A 23,079-nucleotide genomic window follows, 5' to 3' on the forward strand; every position below is an offset into this window, starting at 1 on the left:
GGTGATTTTAAAAGCACCTAAACTGCTTAGGTGTCTAACTCCCATTGAAAGTCAAACAGTTCAGTGCCTAAATCTGCTTGGGTGCTTTTGAAAATCCCACTAGCCATCTATCTGCATCTTCAGGCTTCTAAATATCTTTGAAAATCTGTTTTATTGACATCAGTGGGCTTACATGGGATGTAAATTGACACATAATTGGCCCTTGGTTTTGTCATATTCATTTCTGAGACAATGCATTCACACTTTATTTTGAAGTGATGTCTTAAAAGTCAGTACATTGAAATATGTACTTCTAGGAGGAGTGGCCCTTTAAGTCAATTTATGCAGAAGCATTAAAGGTGGCCTAGAAGAAAGTTGAACATTCCAAGTGGATGCTTTTAAGGGACTGTGGATTTCCCAACCTGCTCTGAATAGAACCTACATGCACTGTGCTTAGTTCAGACTTAAACTCTTGCTGGGCTTTATATAGCCTTATGGAAAGCTCAAATAAAAACCAAAAAAGCAAACTTCCATCTAAGGTCCTGTCTATATTAGAGAAGTGTGCACTGGTGTAACTGCATCAATATAGTTACATTGCTGCAATTTCCCTGAAGTAGACCACTTTCTCTCTCAGCTTGGCTCTTCCTCATTTCCCTGCAGTGACCCTGATCCTAACACCTTCTACCCAAAGAGCCTTCAGGGTGGAGGTCACAAAGTACACTTGTCACAATGAGTCAGCAAGAGTTGGCATCTCTCAGCAGGGTTCCAACAATTGGTAAGAGGGTGGATCAATAGAAGAACCCAGTCTAGGTTTTGTAAAAAGCTTGTGGTTTTTAGAAAATGTTCATTTTGACCAGCGTGTTTCAATACTAACAGCAGATGTGAGAAGGAGGAGGAATAACATTAGGGGAAGGAAGAAATTTGGGGGTAAGGAGTATGAAGATGGATTGTCCCTATTTCTTTCTCTTTATGAGGGTGACTCAGAAAATCTAAGATAAAGAAACAGAGACCGTTTCAAACAACATCTAGTTTCCTGCTTATACGCTATTGTTAGAATAATTGCAAATGTTTCCTGGTACAGAACATCCAGCTACTTTTATGGACCACTCTGTAACATGACTGCTTTGAAAGAAAAAAAATGAACTTGATACCTTTTTCAATGACCATTATTTCTTAGTTTGTAAGAGAGTGCAGAAGCCTTTGATATTAATACTGTGTTGCTGCAATTACTGTCCATGGTCCTGCGGCCATACTAAAATAAAAAGGCCTGCATACTTTGCTTTCAAGTCAATCCCTTAGAGGCTCAATCAGTTTGATTTCTGAAATCTGTGCTTGGCAGTGAAGCTGATTAAATTTCTCCTGATATCAACGACGTGCAGACTGGGTTCAAAACCTAGGCACAATGTCATGTGCTTACAGCAAGATTATTATACCAAATTTTGCTGTTTTAGAATGAAAGTAAAACTCTGAAAAACCTTCAAAGGCTGTGAAAAGATACATACAGGTGCAGAGCAACTAATTAGCCTTAGAGGAGCAGAAGAAGAGACAGTGCAACAAAACTTTTTGAACATTGTCAGTCGAACCACTCGCCAAAGCACGCTTTTCACAGGAGACGTTAACGTGGCAGGTAATAAACTGGTTATGAAGCAAGAAGACATCAAAAAATCCTGGAAGACTCCAGACTTTGACAAATATGAGACAATTAGTCTTTCACACAAGGTACATTCCAATCGAGCAAAGATTAATTAGGACCTAACAAGTGTTCCTAACAATACAAGAGCCTCAAGTTTCTATGGAAGCTACCAGGAGGATTGGTGAAGGATCAGGGGCTAGTGAGGCCTACCAGCCCTTATGATGATCCTTCTTTCCCTTTATTAACAGAGCCACTTGGGGACACCAGCCTATCTTCTGCCGGAGGCAGTATTTCAACTATTTCAGAGGCGCAGCTTACTTGCCCATTTGTATCAGGGCTGCTCTGCCATCCAGCACATAGGCAAGTTGAGAGTATTAAGCATATAGCCCCTGTGCTTGGAGCCCCAATCTAGGAAAGGCTAATGTGGCTACGTGATAAGCAAAGGGGCTTTACTCCATTTGGTGACTGTATAGTCAGAGAGTAAAATTTAGCCCCTTGCTTGTGTGCTGCATCCCTTTCCACTACCCTTCATCTGCTTTTGTCGGGTCATGGCAGGTACTGTATCTTTCGGGGTTTGTGGGCATATGTGGTGCCTAGCATAATGGGAGACCAATCCTGGTTGGGACCTTTGGGTGCCACCACAGTACAAATAATGTCACACCAAACTTCTTAAATGTCAGGTCAACTTGTGTAATTTCTTCACATGATCTTTCAGGGGACACATGAAGTAGGAAAATAACACCTAAAGACTGATGATATTCCCCATGTCCCTCTGGAGTGGAAAAAATGCAGTCAACACCCTTGAACTAAAACTGAAATCTGAACCCAAACAAAGTCTAGCTGCTTTTTTTATGTAGATTGCAATGTTAGATTGAATGCACAGCATTTAGGGAAAGGAATCTTACTTGACATCTGAATTTTCAAACTGAATGACAGAGAAGGCAAGTTATTTGTAGTGTTGTTGTAGACATGTTGGTTCCAAGATATTAGAGACACAAGGTAGGTAAGGTAAATATCTTTTATTGGACCAACTTTAGCTGGTGGAAGAGACAAGCTTTTGAGCTTACACAGAGCTACTCTGCAGGTCATTTAATGATTTATTCCAGAGATGCTTCTGGGAATATCATAAATCTTTCTGACTTTCTTATAAATGTAAATGTGAATGGTAGTAATTTAGCAAGCTCATCAAATGGATTACTAAAGAACCTATATGATTGAAGTGGAGGAGATGACACTTCTAATGCAATGGAATTACATGTACTGGGAACTGGAGGTTTTTTGTGATTGCATGTCTCATGACATCAGGTTCTCTAGAAATGTCTCAGATTCCAGTTATTACTATGGATGACAGAGCAATGCCTACCTATCACTGAGGTAAATATACCAGTAAATGACTGTTAAAGTTTAGACAGCAATATCTGGTTAGAACTCAGTGGTTGAGCTTGTTGAAAAGAATCCACAATTCTGGAGTCAGGATTTTTCTTGTCCAATATCCATTATTCATCAGGGACATGAATGATCAGTGGAACCAAAGGAATAAGTAGGCTGTGTTTTGTGTGTGTGTGTTTTAATATTTCACTGGTGAATTTAGGGTTGGTGAAGATGTCAAGTAGACAGAAATAGGCCCTGGAATCTCATTAGCCACAGATCAGGAAAGGATTGTAATGGTTTCTGATAACTTCTGGCTAGACCAGAATTTGGTCTGGCATTTCATGCGGACAGTATTCCATAACATCTTATTGGGACATTAGTTCAGTAGTGCCGCACTTAGGGTTGAATCTTACTCCTGTTGAAATCAATGGCAAAGCTCCCATTGACTCCAATAGTGCGGGAGCATGCCCTTAGTCAGAAGGAAGAGCACCATCTACTGTATCACCGTCCCCACTTCCTGCAGCACTCAGGTCTTTCCCTGCCTATTTCACTTCTAAGTATTGATTAGTCTTAACCTGACTTACCCTTGTGAGATATGAGATCTCAGCTTCAACTGGCACGGCTGCTTATTACAGTAAGTGGAAATTCATGCTGCTATTATATGTCACTTCAGGTTTCATCTGTCTTGTTTCACGGTCACCTATGACCACAATCCATCTAAGGAATGTACTTAATCGAGCTGAACAAATACCTTGGTAATTTTTTTTTCAGATATAGTCAGGTCAGTAATTAAAATTGCATTCAGTTTTATTCATACACCTTTTGGGTTTGCTTTTCATGAATATTCTAGTAAACGGGTTTCCTGGCTAGAGTGCATGCAAATACAGTTCATTGTAAGCAAATATGAGAGTCTTTTGGGGAAAATGAATGTCAAACTCTTAAAAGTGAATATTCACGCATCTGAGGAAATGTGATCATATGAGTTCTGGTCAGCCAACCCGGGAACAGAAACAATACCATTGGACCTTTGTATCCAAACAAAAATGGCACATATTTAATATCAAATCATCATGATGAATTGCTTGCAAATAATCTGCAGATCAATGGAATTTTAATAGAAATTATTTGGTGAATAATTTCAAATAAATGACAGAAATAAATTATTAGCTGTTAAAATTGTTAGAATTAACTGGCGGGAAAGGCAGAGTTTGTAGAAAAATGTTATTCACTCTGCATTATTAAGTCAGCTCTAAGAATCAGCAAATCATCAGGGAAAACTTTTAGAAGAGAACAGGCATCTAGAAAAAGCACAAGGAATAGTAAGTCATGTTGACATAGATGATCTGAATTGAGTGGCCAACAACATTTAGCAGGTATAGCCATACAAACTACATTCAAGACCCAATCCTGCCATCAAATCCACACACATGCATGAACTCATTTACTTCCTTTGGACCCTGCATTGGTGAGGGTCTTCATTTACACAGATCCATCTGCAGGATAGCACCTAGGCTATAGCAGAAAGGTACCCAGCTGGACCCATAGTCACTTGAAATTACCCTAGTCCTGTATTACATAATTTCCAGAAGCACCCACTTAATCTCTGATACTGCAAACACTTAAGCATGTGCTTAATATTACTAATGTGGTCAGTACCATTGACATCAATGGAACTACTCCCGGTAGTAAAGTTAAGCATGAGCATAAGTGCAGAGTCTAAGCAGATCTCAGGGAAGAGGTATTTCTGGTATTGCTGTACCAAAGGAGTTGCATTTTGGAGACTACAATGTCATTTTTTGAATTGTTCCCCGCTCCCACAAACATGAGATTGCCCCTTTGGTTGAGGGTGTTGTGGGCAGTAACTTGGTTTTGGCAAGACTATTACTGCCACATGTGGATGTGCCTAAATGCTCAAGAGAAGTGTCCTTGACATTTCCTGAATTAAACCGAGAAACAATAATGAAATGTAGAATGATATTATTTTAGGCACTGAGAAAATGCCTAGAAGCAGTTTCATTACATAGGAATGCAAGCTACAGCTTTCATTTCATGCCATTGCTATAACGAAATGAAATTAAAAGGCGGCTTCTTGTATCTTTGTGTATTTACTTACTGAACAAACTAGATCCCATTCATTCTTATCCCTTTTGTAATTCTAAATCTAGCTGCTGCAGGTTGACCTTATGCTCCAAAATTTAAAAACAAAATGCAGCTCATCTCTGCAGTTACAGATATAGCCCAGAAGGAATGATAAGGAGCTCTGAAATAATAGCATAGTTTACATGCAATTGTATATAAGAGATATAAGGTTATAGCCACATGTTAAATCAATTCTTGAGGAAAAAGGCAGAGCTTTTTCATGAGAGTGACAAATGCAGCACAATGGGTTGATTTACGAATTGCCTTTTTTTCAAAAAGTAAAAAGACTTAAACTTTAAAAAAGTAGATAAATAACCGTGTAAATGGAGCTCAGCATGTTGTCTGTCTTTCATAAGGAAAGATAGTGCGAGGCCATATTCACAGAGTGCTAGACAGAGCTCTTACAATGACTATTTAAAACATTTTTAAAAATAGTCTAATCTCTTGTGATTAAAAGTAATTGCTTCTCCACTCCAACAGGGCTGAAAAGGTTTGCAACCCTGTGGGTATAGGAGGGTATTACTGGCCACTTCAGAAAATTATGACATTTCTTTGCACCCGTCTCATAATCATTGCCTGTGCAAGGCTTCTGGGGGCAATAACGTAGTGTCATTTCTACTGTTTAGTGGACTGTCAGACCAGTTTTCAAATTTGTATGCCTGAGGGTATGTCTACACTGCTGCAGTGGAAGGCATTGTTGCAGCAGCATCGACTAAGTGGGTCTGCGTAGACCCGCTCGGTTGATCGAAGAGCACTCTCCAGTCGACTTAATTAGTGCACCTGCCCAAAATGAGTAAGGCTGTGTCGATGGGAGGATGTGTCCCATTGATGCAGCGCTGTGAAGAGGTCTCAGTATGTCAATGTAAGTACGTCGACAGGAGATATGCAAGCTAGATTACGTATCAATCGCCGCTGCCAGTGTAGACCAGCCCTAAGTCATGGTCCTCAATTTCACACTTAGGTCCTTAGATGAGTAGTTAGGGTCTTACCTTACAGACACTGTGAACATGAAGCTCCCATTCCCATGTCTGGGATTGGACCCAGAGATACCTTTGGACACCTAAATGACCATGTTAAACTCCAGAAACACAAGCCCACATAATTGTGTGTGTTCAACATTAGAGAATTTTCCATCAATGTTTTTTCCGCAAGCAAATTAGATTCTTTTTCCTGAAAGTTTTAGATTTTCCATCAAGAAAATAAAAACTTTGTTGCAGAATGGATTTATGCCTGAGCTTCGTTGGTGCCTTGTGAGAGTCTCCGTTCAGTTCTCTCATGCCCCTTTTCTCCCCAGTGGGCTGGGCTCTCTGGCCAGAATGCATCTCCTATGACGCATCCCAGCCTTTCACCTGGCTGAGCTGCCATGGGCATTATGGGAAACACATGTCTGTGGTGCATCATGGAAGATGTAGTCCAGCCAAGGAATTTAACTAGTTGAAACAAAATGTTTCAACATTTCTGAATCAAAATTTTTGGGAACTTTTTATTCTGTGAAAATCTTTTATATTTTGACTTTTTATCCCAATTCAGGATAATAAATATCAAAAGTCAAAACATCAGAATTTCTTGCAGGACAGAAATTCCAATTTTCAATCAGCTGTACTCAATGCTTTTAAATCAAGCTGCTATATTTAGCTGCCTAACTTTAGGCAACTTAATTTGAAAATAGTTGCCTCAGTGTATAATGCTTATCCTTGAATTAATATGGCATTTACTACAGCAGGATACTTGGGTACTCACCAGCATGGTTCTCAACTGGTGCCATACAATATTTGCAGCCCAGTGGTTGAAGTTAATGTTTCCAGAAGGACTCCGGGATGTGAAAAGGTTTGTTTTGCACTGAAGTTTTCCATCCAGCTCTGTTATAAACACCAAGAAGAGGGGAATAGTTTTGGGTGGCCCAAGGGATCATTGAGGTGTCCTTGTCTATGGCATATGCTTAAGCATATGCTTAAGAATTTAATTGACCTTCTAATTATGCTGCAAATCCTTTTGTTTTCTCAGGCTTTTTCCTGATTCAAGCAGGCCCTGGGGGTTTAATGAAAGGAACATGTCTCTCTCTCTTTGGGGTGGCCTAACACCAGCACACAACCAAAAAAGGCTGATAGGTGAACAATTAAATCCTTGATTGGTGGCAGGTCTGCTTCCTCTAATTCTGCTAGTGTGGAGAGGTCCAGTGGAGAGGGGAGGTCCAGTTACAACATGTACATTGGGAAATAAATAAAAACATAAACGAGGGCTAATTTATCTTCAACCGATAACTGGTCAGCAAATGTTCTGAGTCATGTGCAGTATGCCTATACTGCAGCTAGGATTGAGCCTCCCAACCTGGGTGGACAGAGTTGTGCTAGCAGGGCTCACGTTAATGCGCTAAAAATAGCTGTGTGGTTGTTGTGGCTTGGGTGGAGGTTTGGGCTTAGCCATCTGAGCTCGGCCGCAAGCGAGAGTCTGGGATTGAGCTCAGATGGTTAGTCTGAGCAGCTGCCAGTGCCGCAACATCCACACAACTATTTTTAGTGCATTCACGTGAGCCTTGCTAGCACAAATCTGCCTACCCAGGTTGGGAGCTTGCTGCCAGCTGCAGTTTAGACATACCCATAAAATGCAGGGTAACGCATCAGTGGTAGTTTTGCTAAAGCAGTGATCAGGAGCAAAGACCTGTGAGCTGGCTTACTAACTATGGGCTCGGTCCAAAGCCTACTGAAGTTAATGGGAACGTTTCCACTGGGGCTAGGGACCAGGCCTTAAGTCTGTTTTGGTTGTTTTTATTTTTAATAAAGCCTTTTCTAGGTTTCTGGTCTTTACACCCATTAAAGTTCCATGAAAGTGAAGTACTCATGTTTGGTTTGTGAAACAAGAGTTAGGTTTTTTTGTAATCTTTTATGAGTTTGTCTCACTAAAATGAGTTGTGAATAGTTCCCATTGAAACCATCCTGGAGTGCCTCTTTCATCTGGCTTTCATTAAACTGACCAGCCTGTGGTTAAAAAATGAGCACCTGAATTGCGTTTCCAACATCAAATACTGAACTGCACATGCAAACAAGCAGAATATAAGGAAGTTCTTGCAAAAGTGAATGTTTACTATTTAGTATTTTGTTACTGCAGCGTGTAAAGGCCCCAGTTAGGATCAGGGCCCTATTTTGGTTAGGTGCTGTACCAGCACATCATTGAAGAAAGTGCCTGCTCTGAAGATGGGCATACTTTGCATTTTTCTCTGTAGCTTCCTGGCTGTTAGGACTATAGTGTTTGTTCCTATTTAGGTATCATTCATTCACTGCACATATTCAGAATCCTGGTTATGAACTTGATGATCAAAACATCACATCTTTAAGTACTGTTGTGATAGTAGTACATATGGGACAATTTAACATATCAAATTGTTTTTAGTGTATGTTTACTTTTGTTTGAAGAAATTATCAATACAATTATTTTATGGACAATCCAGTTTGAATAGAAGATATAACAAAGGTAACTTTTAAAAAATGCTGTTTGGGTTGTATAATGATGCAGATATGATCTGGTACAACTATAGTATCTCAATTATAAAAGAAAATAAAACATTTTTGCACTTATGTAGCATTTTTAATCTTCTAGGCGCTGTACAAACATCAGTTAATCTGCACAAATGATCCTGTGAGACATCTTCAATTTGCGTTATGGGGAAACTGGGACACAGAAGGTTACATGACTTGCCAGAGGCCACACAGCAAATTAGTGACAGAGCTGGGATTAACCCTCAAGCTTCTATCTCCCAATTCCATGCTCAATCCACTAAACAGCATTGTTTCATATAAACAAACCCTGAAACTCCTGTATCTTACATTGAATCTGCTGAGCAAATTCCTCTAGGTAACTTCAAGGCTTTCCATCCGCCAGTATATTTCAGGCTGAATTTTAAATAACAGAACAAAACTGTAGGCTGTAGCAAATCAGGTACCAAATAATTCATTTAATATTCAGAGCTTCATGATTTGTTGTTTTGGGTGTCAGAATTAATTAGTTATTGAGAAAATGACAGCTGCCTCTAATAGAACAAATTTCAGGTTTACATCAGGTTTTTAGATTCAGCAATGCATATTTTTTTCCCACAATGAAAAAAGAAAACAGCTTAATTATTCCCATTACGTTCTCCAAACACCTCTGTCACACTCCTTTTGATTCAATGACTTGCCAGAATTCACCCATTGGCACTACAGTTATTTTTAGGCATGTTGCTAGTTTTCAACTAAAGTTCATTGGTGCATACAAATTATCCATTTTAGCATTGATTTGAAAATAATATTATACAGTGCTTTAGCAGTGTGTCGGGAAAGCATAAAATGTAGTCATTCTGGAAGTGGTAATTGTAGGCAGTGATTTATTGGAAAATAATTCAAGTCTGAATGACATCAGAAACTACAAGCTACAAATAAAGAGAAGCAGAAATTGAACTGCCTACTCCCCGCTACTACTCGGGTTGCCTCAAAAAAACACCTTATCCCCAGCTGAGATAAACTAAGGGCAGCTTGCCTCAATGCACCTTATTGACTCTAAGAACTGCTTGCAGGCGTATTGCCTGAGTGTCAGCACTGTCTTCATAGGAAGTGCTGTTTGAGGGGTGGTATGTGAAGAGACGCATCCTACCCAGTTTGGTGCAGTACTGACCTCTTTACCCTAAGCCTGATCCTATAAGCTGCTGAGTACCTAGCTGGAGGTACTCAGAGCCTTCAATGTCCCTTCATTGAACAGCGTGTTACATGCTTTAATTTTCCTACCTTCTCACTTCTCCACCTGTTGTCCTCATGTCTTACACTTAGGACTTGTCTACATGGTGGGGTAATGCACTCTACAGGGGTGTGATTCCTGAAGCACACAAATGTGTTGCATGTTAATTGGTCCATGGTAGGCCCTGCTGGTGTCCACTAATGATTCCCTAGTGTGCTATAATATAGTGCTGTTTCAAACAGCACTATGCTGAAGTGCACCAGCAGGGTCTACATGGACCAGCTAAGGTGCAACACATTAGTTCACTTTAGAAATCACACCCCCATAGAGATCATCACCTTGCCATGTAGATAAGCCCCTTAAATTATAAGCTTTCTTGGCCAGGGACCATCATTTTGTTCTGTATTTATTCTGTACAGCGCAATGGGGTCCTGATCTTTAATTTGAGCTCTGAGGTGCTACCACAGTACAACTAATAATATTCAGATTATTACCTGCATAGGCCATCACCAATTCATAATCAGATAGTTTTTTAAGTCACCATGTTAGAAAAATGTTTCTAATTTATATGACATATAACCACCAACCTAGTGAGACTGCGTATTTTTTGGAAATTTCCTAAACTAACAAATTATTGACATTCAGTGGAATCTACCCTGCAAGACAGATGGAATTTAAAAAGGTGTGTATATGTGTATGTGTTTATGCTACCATAACTATTTTGTTTCTAGCATTAGTTGATTTGCCTCTGATAAAAAATCTCACAAATTAAATTGGTCTGAAATGAACATTTCTTCTCTAGAACATTTTCTTTTCTCTTATTTTCATGTCAAGAAATGTAAGGCAGGAACAGGTTTCCTAAGCCACCCAAACTCATTTTGGAGCCTGTTCTAATAGAAAATTTCATACAGACAGTGACTTATTTATACTGCTCTATGTACTGTACACTGAAATGTAAGTACAATATTTATACTCCAATTGATTTATTTTATAATTTTATGGTAAAAATGAGAAAGTAAGCAATTTTTCAGTAATAGTGTGCTGTGACACTTTTGTATTTTTATGTCTGATTTTGTAAGCAAGTAGTTTTTAAGTGAGGTGAAACTTGAGGTATGCAAGACAAATCAGACTCCTGAAAGGGGTACAGTAGCCTGGAAATGTTGAGAACCACTGAGCTAGACCACAAGTAGGATTCAGTCCTGCATCCCATATTTACATATCCAGGATCAAGACAGCAGACAGAGTTTAGACAAGAAAGTACATGCACAGTTACAAACACATTAGTTGAAATAGTAAATGCAGCAGTAGCAGAATCAGCCCTCACTTTTTTACCTGAATGAATTGCAAGACTTAGCCAAAAGTGTAATGTATTGTATTATCATTTCCTTGAGAAACAGTTGCAGTTTGTTGATCATATTTTTATTCAGGTTTGATTTTGCACAACAGTGTTATATTTCACATCCAGAATGAAGTTTCTAAGTACTACATATTTAGAATATGATGAACAAATATTCTGGTGGCAAAATCCCATTCTCTTGGTGAAACTTTTTTTCTGTCCTTATTCTGTGATATACTGATGATAATTTTGGAGTATCAGCCGTGTAAAACATGCTCTTTGTGTGAGTGAGATACTATTAGGTTTTATTTTTAGGCACTGTGATGGGGCATACTCTCCAACACTGGACCTGAGGGGGGCCAAGGGGCCCAATCAGCCAATTAGGCTGCAAACAGTGGAGACTTAAGCTGGAGGAAGCTAATTAGAAGAAGGCTCAACTCTGAGGGAACAGGAGCGGGTCCTACAAAGCCATGAGGCTGGCAACAGTGTGAAAGGCAGAGGGAGGAAGCCTACAGTCTCCCTCCCTGAGGGAGAAGGAAGGGGAGAAGAAACCCAGTAGGAAAGAGTGTAAATGCACACCTTAACCATTCACTACTGGGCCCTGGACTGGAACCCAGAGCAGAGGCAGGTGTGAGTTCTCCCATTAACCACTGCCAAGGGGTATTGTTGAGGGCAGCGGCCATGAAGACTGCCTGACGCCACATGGACAGGAGAGACTTTGACAGACCATCCCAGAAGAGGGGAATGTGAGTGACCTGGCCGAAGGGCTGAGTCATGAAGAGGCCGCTGCAGTTCCTGGAGTGAGAGAGGGGCTGTGAAGAGAAACAGAGTGCACCTGCAGGAAGGGGCATTGGCCAGGCAGAGCGTCATCTTGTGGTGAGTACAGCGTCCCCACCCCTCCCCCTCTGGCACCGGCACCCATCACTATAATATGTAGTGGTGGTGTATACAGATTAATAGCACTGGTTGTGTCCAAAAGGACAATGCTTTCCACTGGCTTCTTTAGGAGGGGTTTTCTAGTCTTCAGAGAGTCCTCAGCTGGCTAGCACTGACTTTGAGGGAAGATGTGTGTAAAGAGATGCAACGTGCTTTGTGCCCTTAACGTGGTGGTATTCTTCAGATGCTAAGAGGAACGATTTCATTTTAAACACCCTTCATTATGGGTTAAGGGGAACAAGTAAACGAGAGAGATGAAAAGTATAGTCTCTGTGGGAGAGACCAGTGTGCACTTCCATTGGGACATGCTGCGTGAACTCTACCCCATAAAATGGCAGTTTCTCTTGCAGGTGCTCAGAAATGTTAAGTTGCAGTACAGATAAATCAGAATAAGAAGTTACATAGCTAGGTATTCCCACTCTAGAACTCGGGTGTATCATGATCTCTTGTAGTTGGGCGCGCCAGAGCTGTCTTTCATCTTGGACTCTGTTTTTCTCCAATGAAGCACAAAAACTGGAAGGGACTGATTGAGCTGATTGATTCCTGGATCTTACAGAACAAAATGGAGTGACTTAAATTTCTTCCAATTGATTTATATTTTCATTTTTAATCCATTAAATAAATAAGAAAACCCTTTAGAGTTAGCACTTAAGGTCTTGGCGTTGCTTTTTAACTTCATATTGTTCTAGGAGATATTTCAACCAAAAATGTTATAAACAAAAATATCTTTCAACTGCTCATACTTAAGAGACTAAATCTAGAGACACGATTTCACATAATAAAAAACATTACATTTCCCCTAAGGGCATTAGGTTCTCTGTAGAATTTCAGGGTTCTCAGTAATTCTGGCCCAGTTATATTAAATTAATTTTTTTTCCATGGAGGAAGGTCAATTTTTTTATTTACTAAGCTTTCTGAGCTCAAATTTAAGCTAAAATAGTGCTATATAATTATTGATAGAAATTTATTTTTTTCACTTACATTTAATTATCTGAGAGCTATTTTGACATTCATAAGCCATATATTAAGAATATATTGCATAAAAATCCAAACCTGTTAAATCTCTTATTTAGCAATAGTCATTAGGATGCTGAAAGAGAGCTAAAGGGAATCAAATTTGTAAAATGTTTTGTGTTGCTTGAATTTAATGCCAGAAAGCAAAGCAGATAGTAAAAAATACTTTAATTGTACAGTTTTCAGGGTTTTATTATGCACTTGACTGTACATTTAAAATACCTATTTTCCACACATCTGAACAATCCAATTCTGCAGGGCAGCATTTCCCAGTCTTCACTGGGAGACCATCCTTTCTGTTTTTGCAATTCCCTTAATCATTTAAGAATGCAATGCAATGCCAATTTACACCAATTTACACCAGCTGCAAGTCCTGCTAACATACTTCTAATTAATGGTTGCCAAGGAACTTCAGAGAACAGTGGAAAAGAAGTTGCCAGAAATATAAATGATCTGTGTGGGTCCAATCCTTAAATGTGTTGAACTCCACTTGAGATATCCTGAACACCAAAATAAAAAACCACTGCAGGAGGAGTTCAGCAGTTTTGGGCCCACAGCCATTACTTATACGTAGACACAAATTGTATGTCGGATTACATTGTGCCATTGGTACTGGCAAAAGATGAGTGTTTTGGCATTGTTTATTCCCATTGGTATTAAAACATTATGACCTGAATATCCTTATCCAGGTAAGGCACCATCATATGTGTCCATGGATCTTTTTTATTCTAGTGAAGGTTAGCTGAATTATTGGTGATACACCTCTTTTGGTTCATGGCCATGATCTTGCCGGAAGATCTTATGAAAATCTGCTTTGGTAGTAAAAGAACTTGCTGTGTGCTCTTCTTGGTGACCTGAGAACAGTTACAAGCACAAGTCACCTGAATGCAGGCTTCCTATGTCAGGGAAAAGTAGAGTACTTTATTTTAAAAGTTTCAGACTTTGTTTGCCAATCAGAATAAAAGGTTCTTCAGGTCTGTATGTTTGTAGAAGGGGCGGAGATGGGGATAGGAAGTCATCTCCATATAGGACTGGCAGCTCTACTGTGCTTCCAGCCACCAGTTTTTTGATTTTGACTGACAGCTTGTCATCGCTGTAGTACACAGATTGACTCTCTTGCTTTATAAAAAAAATCTACTGTGAATCTTAGAATGTGGTTTGGCAGCTTGTTGTAGCTCACTCACTCTCCTGTAATTCAACAAGTTAAAACAGCTGATGTCTGTTTCAGACACAGCTCTATCATCACGGATTCTCCCGTCTTCCTGGGCAGGGATTGTCTGTCTGTCTGTCTCATGCAAAAAGTCCCACTAAGGTCCAATGGACAAGACTAAGCTGGATTCAGCACAAGAGCAGAACAGACTTTTTATGGGCTGGTTATGTATTCATTTTCTAAATGTTTTTCCATCTGCAATCCTAAGGCTTTAGGAGGGACACTGAACTTGCTGTGGACAATGGCTGGTGGATCCTCACTTTTGTTGCTTCAGCCTGCTCTTTCTCTGCACCCTGCTGCAGGAACACAGAGAATCTGCACCCTGTATATACACCCACAAAGCCTGCCCTAACCCTGTACAGTGAAATAACTCCAATTCCATTGTACATAGGCTCCTTTTTGGCAATAAAGGGGGCAAGGTTAACCCATTAACATTAAATAAAGCACTTTGAGATTAAACACTATGGGCTCATTTCTGCCACCCTTAGGCTGGGTAGTACTATGCTGTGGATACAGGACTGTTTCTAGAGTAAGGTGCCAGCTGGTATGAGCGAGTTGGCAGAATAGCCTGATGGAAACATTAAGAGCCATTATTGGGTCAAACCCTGAAGGTCTTTCCCTTCAGACCCCCCTGCTGCCCCACACTTTGCTGGTAATCTCCCATTGCCTCTGCTTTAGGCTCTCTCTGCCCCTGCACCAGTACGGACAAGGGGCAGCAGCTACTAGTTGGTGGGGATGGAGAAAGAGGAAGATAATCTTCTCCAGGCCCATGGTCATCTCTGCTCCTCTCCCTTCTTCCACAAGCAGTGGAGAGGCTCCCAGTGAGGGAACACAGGTGGGCTTAGGACGGAGCAAGGAGATGTGAGTTTGGGAGGCGAGAATGGGGGGAAGAAAGGGAGCTGGCCCTGAGCTGTTGGGCTTTTCACAGGATGGGAAAATCTATTCCCACTCCTCCCCCCGCACACACATGCTGCTTCTCATGTGAAAAATATAGTAGCCCAGACCCCACCTGCTCCCTCTGACCACTTTCCTCCTAGAGAAGAGCTGTCATCTTGTCAGCAGGTGGGCTCCTTGTCTTTTCCTCTGCCGCAAAAGGAATAGGACCCAAACCTACCCCCTCACTCCCAACTAGCAGCCACCATTTTGGAAGCAGTAGCTGTGGTGCCTCCCTGCAGAGAGGTAGGAGAGAAACTGAATTAATTTTATTGGAGGAGAGATTAGGGAGGGGCAGATTTATTGGAAACAGAGGTGGCCTGACTTAAATGTATTGGGGTCATCTATGGTATGGACCACTCCACCCTTCCTCTAGTGCACTGATAAATCCAGACTCAGATCCTCTCCCTAAATCCATCAGTCTCCAAACAACCTGGGCTGGGGCTCTCTTTAACTACCCCTCCCCCTCTGTAACGGATTACATAAAATGCTCACTTAATTCACACAGTGAGGAAACATCCTTCAAAATGGTTTTATGATGACAAATCATTATAATCTGCCAGTTACAGCCTGACGTTCCACACAATGCGGGTGTTCCACATCCCAGCCATTTATCACACAGTTTGCATCACAGATGAGCATGTTTGCAAGTTGAGAGTTATGTCTGTCTGGGGCAAAGCTCCAGCGTTTTGCCTAAAATCTGCAGGATTCAGCACATAATTATTATAAACACGTGAGCAAGCTTGGAGGGTGTAGCTGAAAAGCATGATGGTGAGGCTTCTGGTGCACTATGCGCATCTGTCTTGGGTAAATGAATTTTTCTGAAAACAGCTCTCATGTTGCACAGCATACACTCTGCTTCCCCCCTCCCCCAGGCTGCTCTTTACAGCATTGATATTTTTATTGAGATTCAGGTTGGAGGGCAAAAAAGTAGCCAGCTAAGAATTCTCAATTTTGGTGACTGGAGTGGAGCTCTGGGGCGTCTCTTCCCTCTTACCGTGCAGCAGCCAAACAGTAAAAAACAATGAAGTACATTTGCTGCATTGTTTATACAGCCAATAAATCAGAAGGGCCTTATTGGCTTATTATACATGCCTGCTCCCTGGGGTAACTGATATTCTGTCAGGTAGCATCTGTGGATTAGTGCCAGGAGTTTCAGACATGGGTCCTAAATCCACAATTTGGCACATAATTAAGTGGACTATGTTCAAGAGTGACAAGAATGGAAGCTGCTGGATGCTCCGCAATGTAGACAAGGCCTAAGGGGTGCTAGGAATGCAGGAGTGTGGTCTTGGATGTACACACCTCAGGGTAGGGACCATGTCTTTTCATATAAAGCACTATATACATTATGATACTATGTATGAACTAAATAATCATATATTGGCATGTCTTTACTGGGTGGCGAAGTGTAATTATTTAATAAGTGATGGTAAATCCTGAAGGGTCTGGCATTTGGGGGTCTGTTGAAATAAGTATCCAAATATTAAGTCCATGTGAATTAGCTAAACTTCACCACCGCCCCTTCACATAATCTACAACACTGACTTCCAGTAGCTCAGCCTTCCTCCTACGTCCTGTATTTCCTTCTTAGGAAGAAGCATGGTATCCTGCCATCCCATATCCAGTGTTTGGGGGGGGAGTCTCCTCTGTAGGGAAAAGCTTTAGGTTCTCTTAAGAATGTGTGATGGGTTGGGGGAAATCTTACTTAACACCCCTGACTGTCCATCTCTAATGAATCTTCTGTCTTTTTCCAAATGCCATGCATGTAAACCAAGTCACTGTTCTTACTGCAGTGCTCATACCTCTAAGAAATCAGGATACCTTGCTTTGCTTGTTGCTGCAATAGAAGCAGCTCTCACATTTATGTACCTAGAATAGAATAGTGGAATGACTTCCTCCTCCCTCCAAAGCCATAGCATTCCCCCACAAACTATAAAATAAGAAACCTTTTAAGTTGTGCAATAAACTTAACAGCAGCCTTGGCAAAATTAATGACTGTGCTCTCGTGGCTGCAGGGAAGGATAGTGTACTGTGACTCAGTACAAATTTTGATTATTGGAATGGAATAAAGATACCTTTTAGCAGATGGCTAAAAAATCCCAGATTTGATAGAGAAATAAAGATTTGATAGAGAAATATGAATAAAACCACAGGCCAAAAGAGTATTGAAAAACCAAGTAACACAATGCATGACTGATAAGGAGAGATGGCCCTATGGTTAACCTAAAGGTCTAGTTAATTAGGGCATAGCAACAGAGATCTCTTAGATGCTTTGTTTTTTCCCAAAATGTGGCAGAAAATGGTTCCCATAAAATAGGACATTTTCTATCAAATGTTTGTGTCAATTTTCTAGGAAGGTATATTAAAACAACAGCCTTATATCTTCTGTGGGAATCATATCAGGGATAGCTCTGCATAAGCCTTTTAAAATAAACTGAGAAATGAATAAAGAGGTTTCCTGCTGTGGTTATAATGGGTTAAATGTTTCAAAAGACACTTTGCATTATTTTTAATGAGGCTAAGAAGCCTCATAAGGACAGAGGTAAAAGAAGTTGCCGTAGGTTCCTGCTCCATGATCATTAAGAGCTCTCTAGTGAAGTGAAACGGCTCTCTAGAATCTTGCTCACAGTGAAGCCTGATTCAGTTCTCAATGAAGTCAGTGGCATGACTCCGATTGACGTCAGTTGGACGGGATCATGCCCTCCTTGAAGAAGAACTTGACTTAGTTTAAAGAAATTGCCAGTGGAGTAGGGGGTGCCACTCTGAGTATATCTACATTGCAATTGGGAGGTGTGATTGCAGCATCACTAAAAATAGCAAAGAAGCTACAGCAGTCTGGGTGGTATCCTGGGCTAGTCACTTGAGTATGTACCCAAGGTTCCAGGCAGGCTTTTATGTGGGCAGCTAGCCCGTGTCACCACACATGCTGTGCAGCTTCACTGTTACTTTTAGGTCCCCCACAGCTTGCTCTGGTATGTCTATACATGCTGCCATTTCACCTGCTCACTAACATGTACACATATATTTAGTTATCGGGGAAGAGCTCTGAGAGGTCTGCATTTGAAGTGAAAGGTGGAGACGAATGATCAGCAAGAGAAAACATGGTGTACTGCATTATAGGATGAAGTGCACAGATTATGAATGGTTACATCCCTCAATCTTCGCTCTTAGAGAAAGGGCATATTCTCTTCAAAGGCAATCTTCTCTGTGTAATCAGCTCCAATATCAAATGTATACCATACCCTTTTTTGAGGTTATTTTCATGAGTCATGTGACTTAGTTCTGGTGGGGGTAGCCAGTGATTATCAGGAATTGTAACACTGTGACAATCCATACTGTAAATTGATCATTAATTCATTTCTACCCTTCTCCACTTCAGATATAAGTTTGTATGGTTCATTTTGATTAGTACCACTCCCCTTTTGAGATAAATGATGGTTTTAGGTGTTGGTGATTATCACTGAGGTGAATTTGACAACAGCATTATCACAAGTGGAGTAATAGGATTGTATGTAGCTTCCCTAACTTTCATTCTGCTCAAGTTATAGATACGCATTGGGGACCTGTCATATAACACCTTAACCAGCAGGGTCATTTAAAAAAAAACGATTGAGGCAAAGTTTCAATAAAATGATGACATTTTACTTCATTGTACATTACTTATTCAGGATCAGTTTAATATTCCAAGAACTTGGCTAAAGATTCTGGCTTGCTGGCTGTGGAGCCCTTCTTTAAGTGTGCTAGAAAGGGTGACCAAATTTCTAATTAGCTGTCCTCTTTTTGTGTTTTCTCTTGTGTATGTACTTGGTATGAAAGCTTTTCCATTACAAGAACAGGGCATATTTTACTATTTCACAATTCCATAGGAGGAGGGGTCACATTTTTTCCAGGAATGTTCAATGCAAAATCTAGCTGCGAATAATAAGAGAGAAATTAACTACTTGTACTAAGTAAAATGCAGATAGTTTACTAAAGCATTAAGTAAGCAGTTCAGAGGATCTCTAGGAAGCTGACTTTTTGTCATAAAATGAATCTCTTTAATTTCCTCCCTAAACCTTCTAATTCCTGGACACAACCACCAAATGTACAAGTGTGTTCCCCTTTCCCTGAAGTCCCTTCAACACAGTGTCTCCCTAGTAGTAAAAATAAGATGCATCTTAACTGGAATGAAATGATATCTATACAGTAATTCATAAAACTTTTCTTTGAGCTACACAGATTGAAGATTTATATCCCCTTTCTCATATAGAGACCCACTCATACAGATAAATGACTTTGTCCAAATCCCGCTCCCATCTTTTCATCTGGATTGTTTTCCTATCAACATCTTTTTCAATCAAAATTGTATGTCTTAGAAATTAAACCTTTTGTTCCAGCTTGTTCCTGGGTCAACTCCTCAAATGTGGTAAAAGGTCTAGATAGAGCTGCTTCATAGCCAGATTTCACAACAAAATGTTTGACTTGTAAATATTGAATATATGGGATCTTTATATTTACATCATTACATATCTCTTGGTATGACTTCAGATCAGGACCAAGGAATAGCATGCCAAATTGAGTCATCTCAGCTCTTACCCACATTGTAACCTTGTTCTTTTCTAGGGATCAATTCTTGGTTATTTATGAAAGTAGCTGTGGGAGATGCCTCAGTAACAGGAATTTAGAAAAACTGTCTAAAGCTGCTAAGATGGTCTGAACGAATGGGTGATTTATATTTTGGTGGCCTAAATTTCTTTTTAACTGAACAATTTACTATGGATAGTTTATCTTTAGGCTCCAGTCTTGTTCAGGTTTTACTCAGTGTTAGGGTGGTCTACTGTTAACACAGTTGATCACATCTTTTAATTGTGATGCACAATACTAATAACCCTATCTTTTTACAGACTATCCCAGGCCCAGGCGATAGAATGAGCTGGGACCCAGTGCCATACCAGCACATCTCCAGAGATCCCATCTGTTTATGTAAGACTATTAATATCTTTTTCTTTTTTAATTACGTTTCTGACCTTTATTGTTGTAAAGAAAACCTACCAAATGTGACATGATGCAGTATTGCCTCACTGAAGGCCAAATTTTGTGATATGCTGGGACTGTGAAGGACTGGGGTAGGGAAGATGTCTCTCTATTCACTGGATTGGGAGCGATTCCTTAGGATACCACTCTTTCCACACCTCCCGCCTCCCTCTTGCAGGATCACCCCAGTGACTGTACTGCATGCTTCATTTAGTAACATCTTGCTTATGCTTCTGTCCTTTGATGTTTTCTCTTCTAGTATGTACTACCCACAAAGAGCCTGATCCTGTGAGTAGATGAGCATCCTTAATGCCTGTTCTGTTGGATGCTCAGCAACTTACAGGGTTGGTCCCTTGGAAGATGACGAGACCAATAATTTGAGCAAATTTTTCATGTTTGTGTATCAGGTAGTGCTGATTATGTTTACTGGAAAGAGCCTCACTCTGTGTAACTCTGGCATTAGCCCATTCTTCCAAAGGAAATAATATTTATAACAAAGTAAGGCCAATAAATAAGATGCATAGTTATTGAATATTAAGGTTTCCTTTTCAAATTTCACAGCTCATTGCTGACTGCTATTCACCAATATATATTTCCAGATGTCATTGCTAACTCTTTTCTATTGGCACAAACACATTGTTTTATTTTTTCTCTCCTCAAGATTCCAGTGAAAGCAAATGTTTTCTATTATGCTGTTAATGAGATGCACTGGAAATAGGATTTACACTTACTCCAGATTATGGAGGAAAACGATATTCCTGAAAGGAATAAAGATATATCTTAATGGATTTGTCTGAAGTGGATTAATTTAGCTTGTAGTTATGGGGCCAGAAGCTGTATTCATAAAATGACTTCAAGCATTTTAGAGTGCTAGGTTTCTGAGTTAGTTAATTGCCTTGAATTATCATTTTTGATTTTCCTTGTAGTGAAATAATAAATGCAAAGAGACAGACATATGCAGAAAATATACATCCCAGACTTCAGAGCTGTGACATTTTCAATTTTCCAAAAAGGCAAAAATACCTTACAAATTGAGCAGCTGGGGACACTGGGGTTTGCAAATTAAACACAGCAAGTGAGTAGTCAAGATAGCTACTATCCATAATTAGAGTTGACCTGCTTAGAGCTTTCATGTTAATAAAGTTAGGAGTTTTTTGTATTCTGCTGCAATCTCACAGAACATCAATAATTTTACTGACAAACAAGTCTTGATAACCTGGTGAAGATTGATTAAAGGCCCTAAACCTGTTTGTTTAAGGTTTGTGGTAATGTTCCTCCTTTACTCATTCAATTTACTCTAATCTAGTCTAATTTTAAACCTAGGTTACCTGCATTTCCAATCTCTTGTCATGGTTAAATTCACACTGGTGTCAGAAGAGACGTTTGGACAGCGTAATGCAACAAGCATGATGGATGGCTTTAATCTGATATTCTTAGACTGTCTGATGTTGCTCTGGCACCACTGAGAACTTGCTATAGAATTAAATTAGCACTGCATCTGTTTTGTGTTTTTACTTCAACAGCCAGAGGGCATGTAAGCATGTGTAAAAAAAAAAAAAAAAAAAAAAAAAGAAACTGAAACTTCTCCCTACCGCAAATGAAAAAAAATATGGAACTCTTTAATAAGTATAATACAGCAAATAGCCAAGTTCTCAGTTTTTCTCTTATCTCTGGATCAGTTGGAGATGATATTTTTGCTGGGACAAAATATTCCAAAGCCGGGGGGGGGGAAATCTGACAATACAAACAACTTTTTCCAGAAGTTTGACAAGCTACAAGGGGGTCCCAAAGTCTAAAATGTTTAATGTTTTTATTTTATGTTACTTTTCTCTTTTTGATGTAGACATTTCTTTAAGAGCCAGGTCAACCCTCTTTCACCCTAGTAGTCCTCATTTAACTGATTCTGTTGGCTGAACTCTTGTTGAACAATATCTCTCCTGATTGGTATTATGCTTAAAGGAACTTTTCTTTGACTGCTTCTCTGAGTAAAGACTGCTTATGTGAGAAAAGGTTGCAGGACTGGGCCCTTTCTCAACTTCTGGGTCTAATCTTGAAAGCATTTACTATTCAAATGTAATGTCATCTACTGAGAGTAGTGTCAGTGATTTTATATGGGATTTCTGTTTGCAGGATAAAGGCCCAGAATTTGAATTACATCAGTCTTTGGTGGGAATTTGGTATTTAGTGACAATCAATAACAGACTTCAAAACAGACTGTGTACCAGGAGTGGTGCCAAAGCACGACTAAGCTTTAATACTGTGTTCATACTAAGGGCTGGATAGATTCCTTCAAGATCAGTCTGGCATAGTGGGCAGTGCAGAGCTATTCCACCGTAGGAGCTTCTTCTCTTAAGACCCCTGTGAACAGGGGAAATGTCGTCTCCTGTAGCCCTGCTTTTTCCCTTGCATGCTGTGCCAGACTCACTCCTTGGGTTGGTGCAAACTCCTGGGTTGGGAGTGGGTGATGCCATTCCTGGTCTCCTCCCTCTTGCATAAGGTATGGAGTGAGGAATATTTGGATGCCACTGAGTGCAGGAATGGTTGTGACGTTCACCTCTGCAATCTGGACTGGTGTATAGCTGTGTCACCCCAATCCTCACTCTTCGGGCCTTCTTGCACTTGCCTCGCTGTGTGAACCCTCATTCCTGGGTAAGCACACACTGCCTCCTGCAAGCAAGAGGTTGTTAATTTAGTGAGTGAGTGCTTCTGGCCAGCCACTCATGGGATTATGCAATAGAATGACCCCAGCAAACACCCCCCGTCCCAGATGCAAGCCTAGGAACTTCCGTCTTGCAATGTTCAGTGCTG

General features: G+C 40.2%; 1 long non-coding RNA gene across 2 annotated transcripts in view; it reads left to right on the forward strand.

The window, feature by feature from the left end:
• The window catches only part of LOC137153908 (uncharacterized), a 90,320-nt gene extending 68,641 nt beyond the window's left edge, over positions 1-21,679 (forward strand). For both annotated transcript variants that reach the window (XR_010919942.1, XR_010919943.1), the window contains exons 5-6: positions 20,142-20,220; positions 21,595-21,679. This is a non-coding gene — a long non-coding RNA (uncharacterized lncRNA). The remainder of the gene's footprint in view (positions 1-20,141; positions 20,221-21,594) is intronic.
• The last annotated feature ends 1,400 nt before the right edge of the window (positions 21,680-23,079 follow it).

This window comes from Emydura macquarii, unplaced genomic scaffold (assembly GCF_026122565.2).
Source record: "Emydura macquarii macquarii isolate MOO-44397 ecotype Brisbane River unplaced genomic scaffold, CSIRO-AGI_Emac_v2 contig_1253, whole genome shotgun sequence".
Classification (NCBI taxonomy): domain Eukaryota; kingdom Metazoa; phylum Chordata; order Testudines; family Chelidae; genus Emydura; species Emydura macquarii.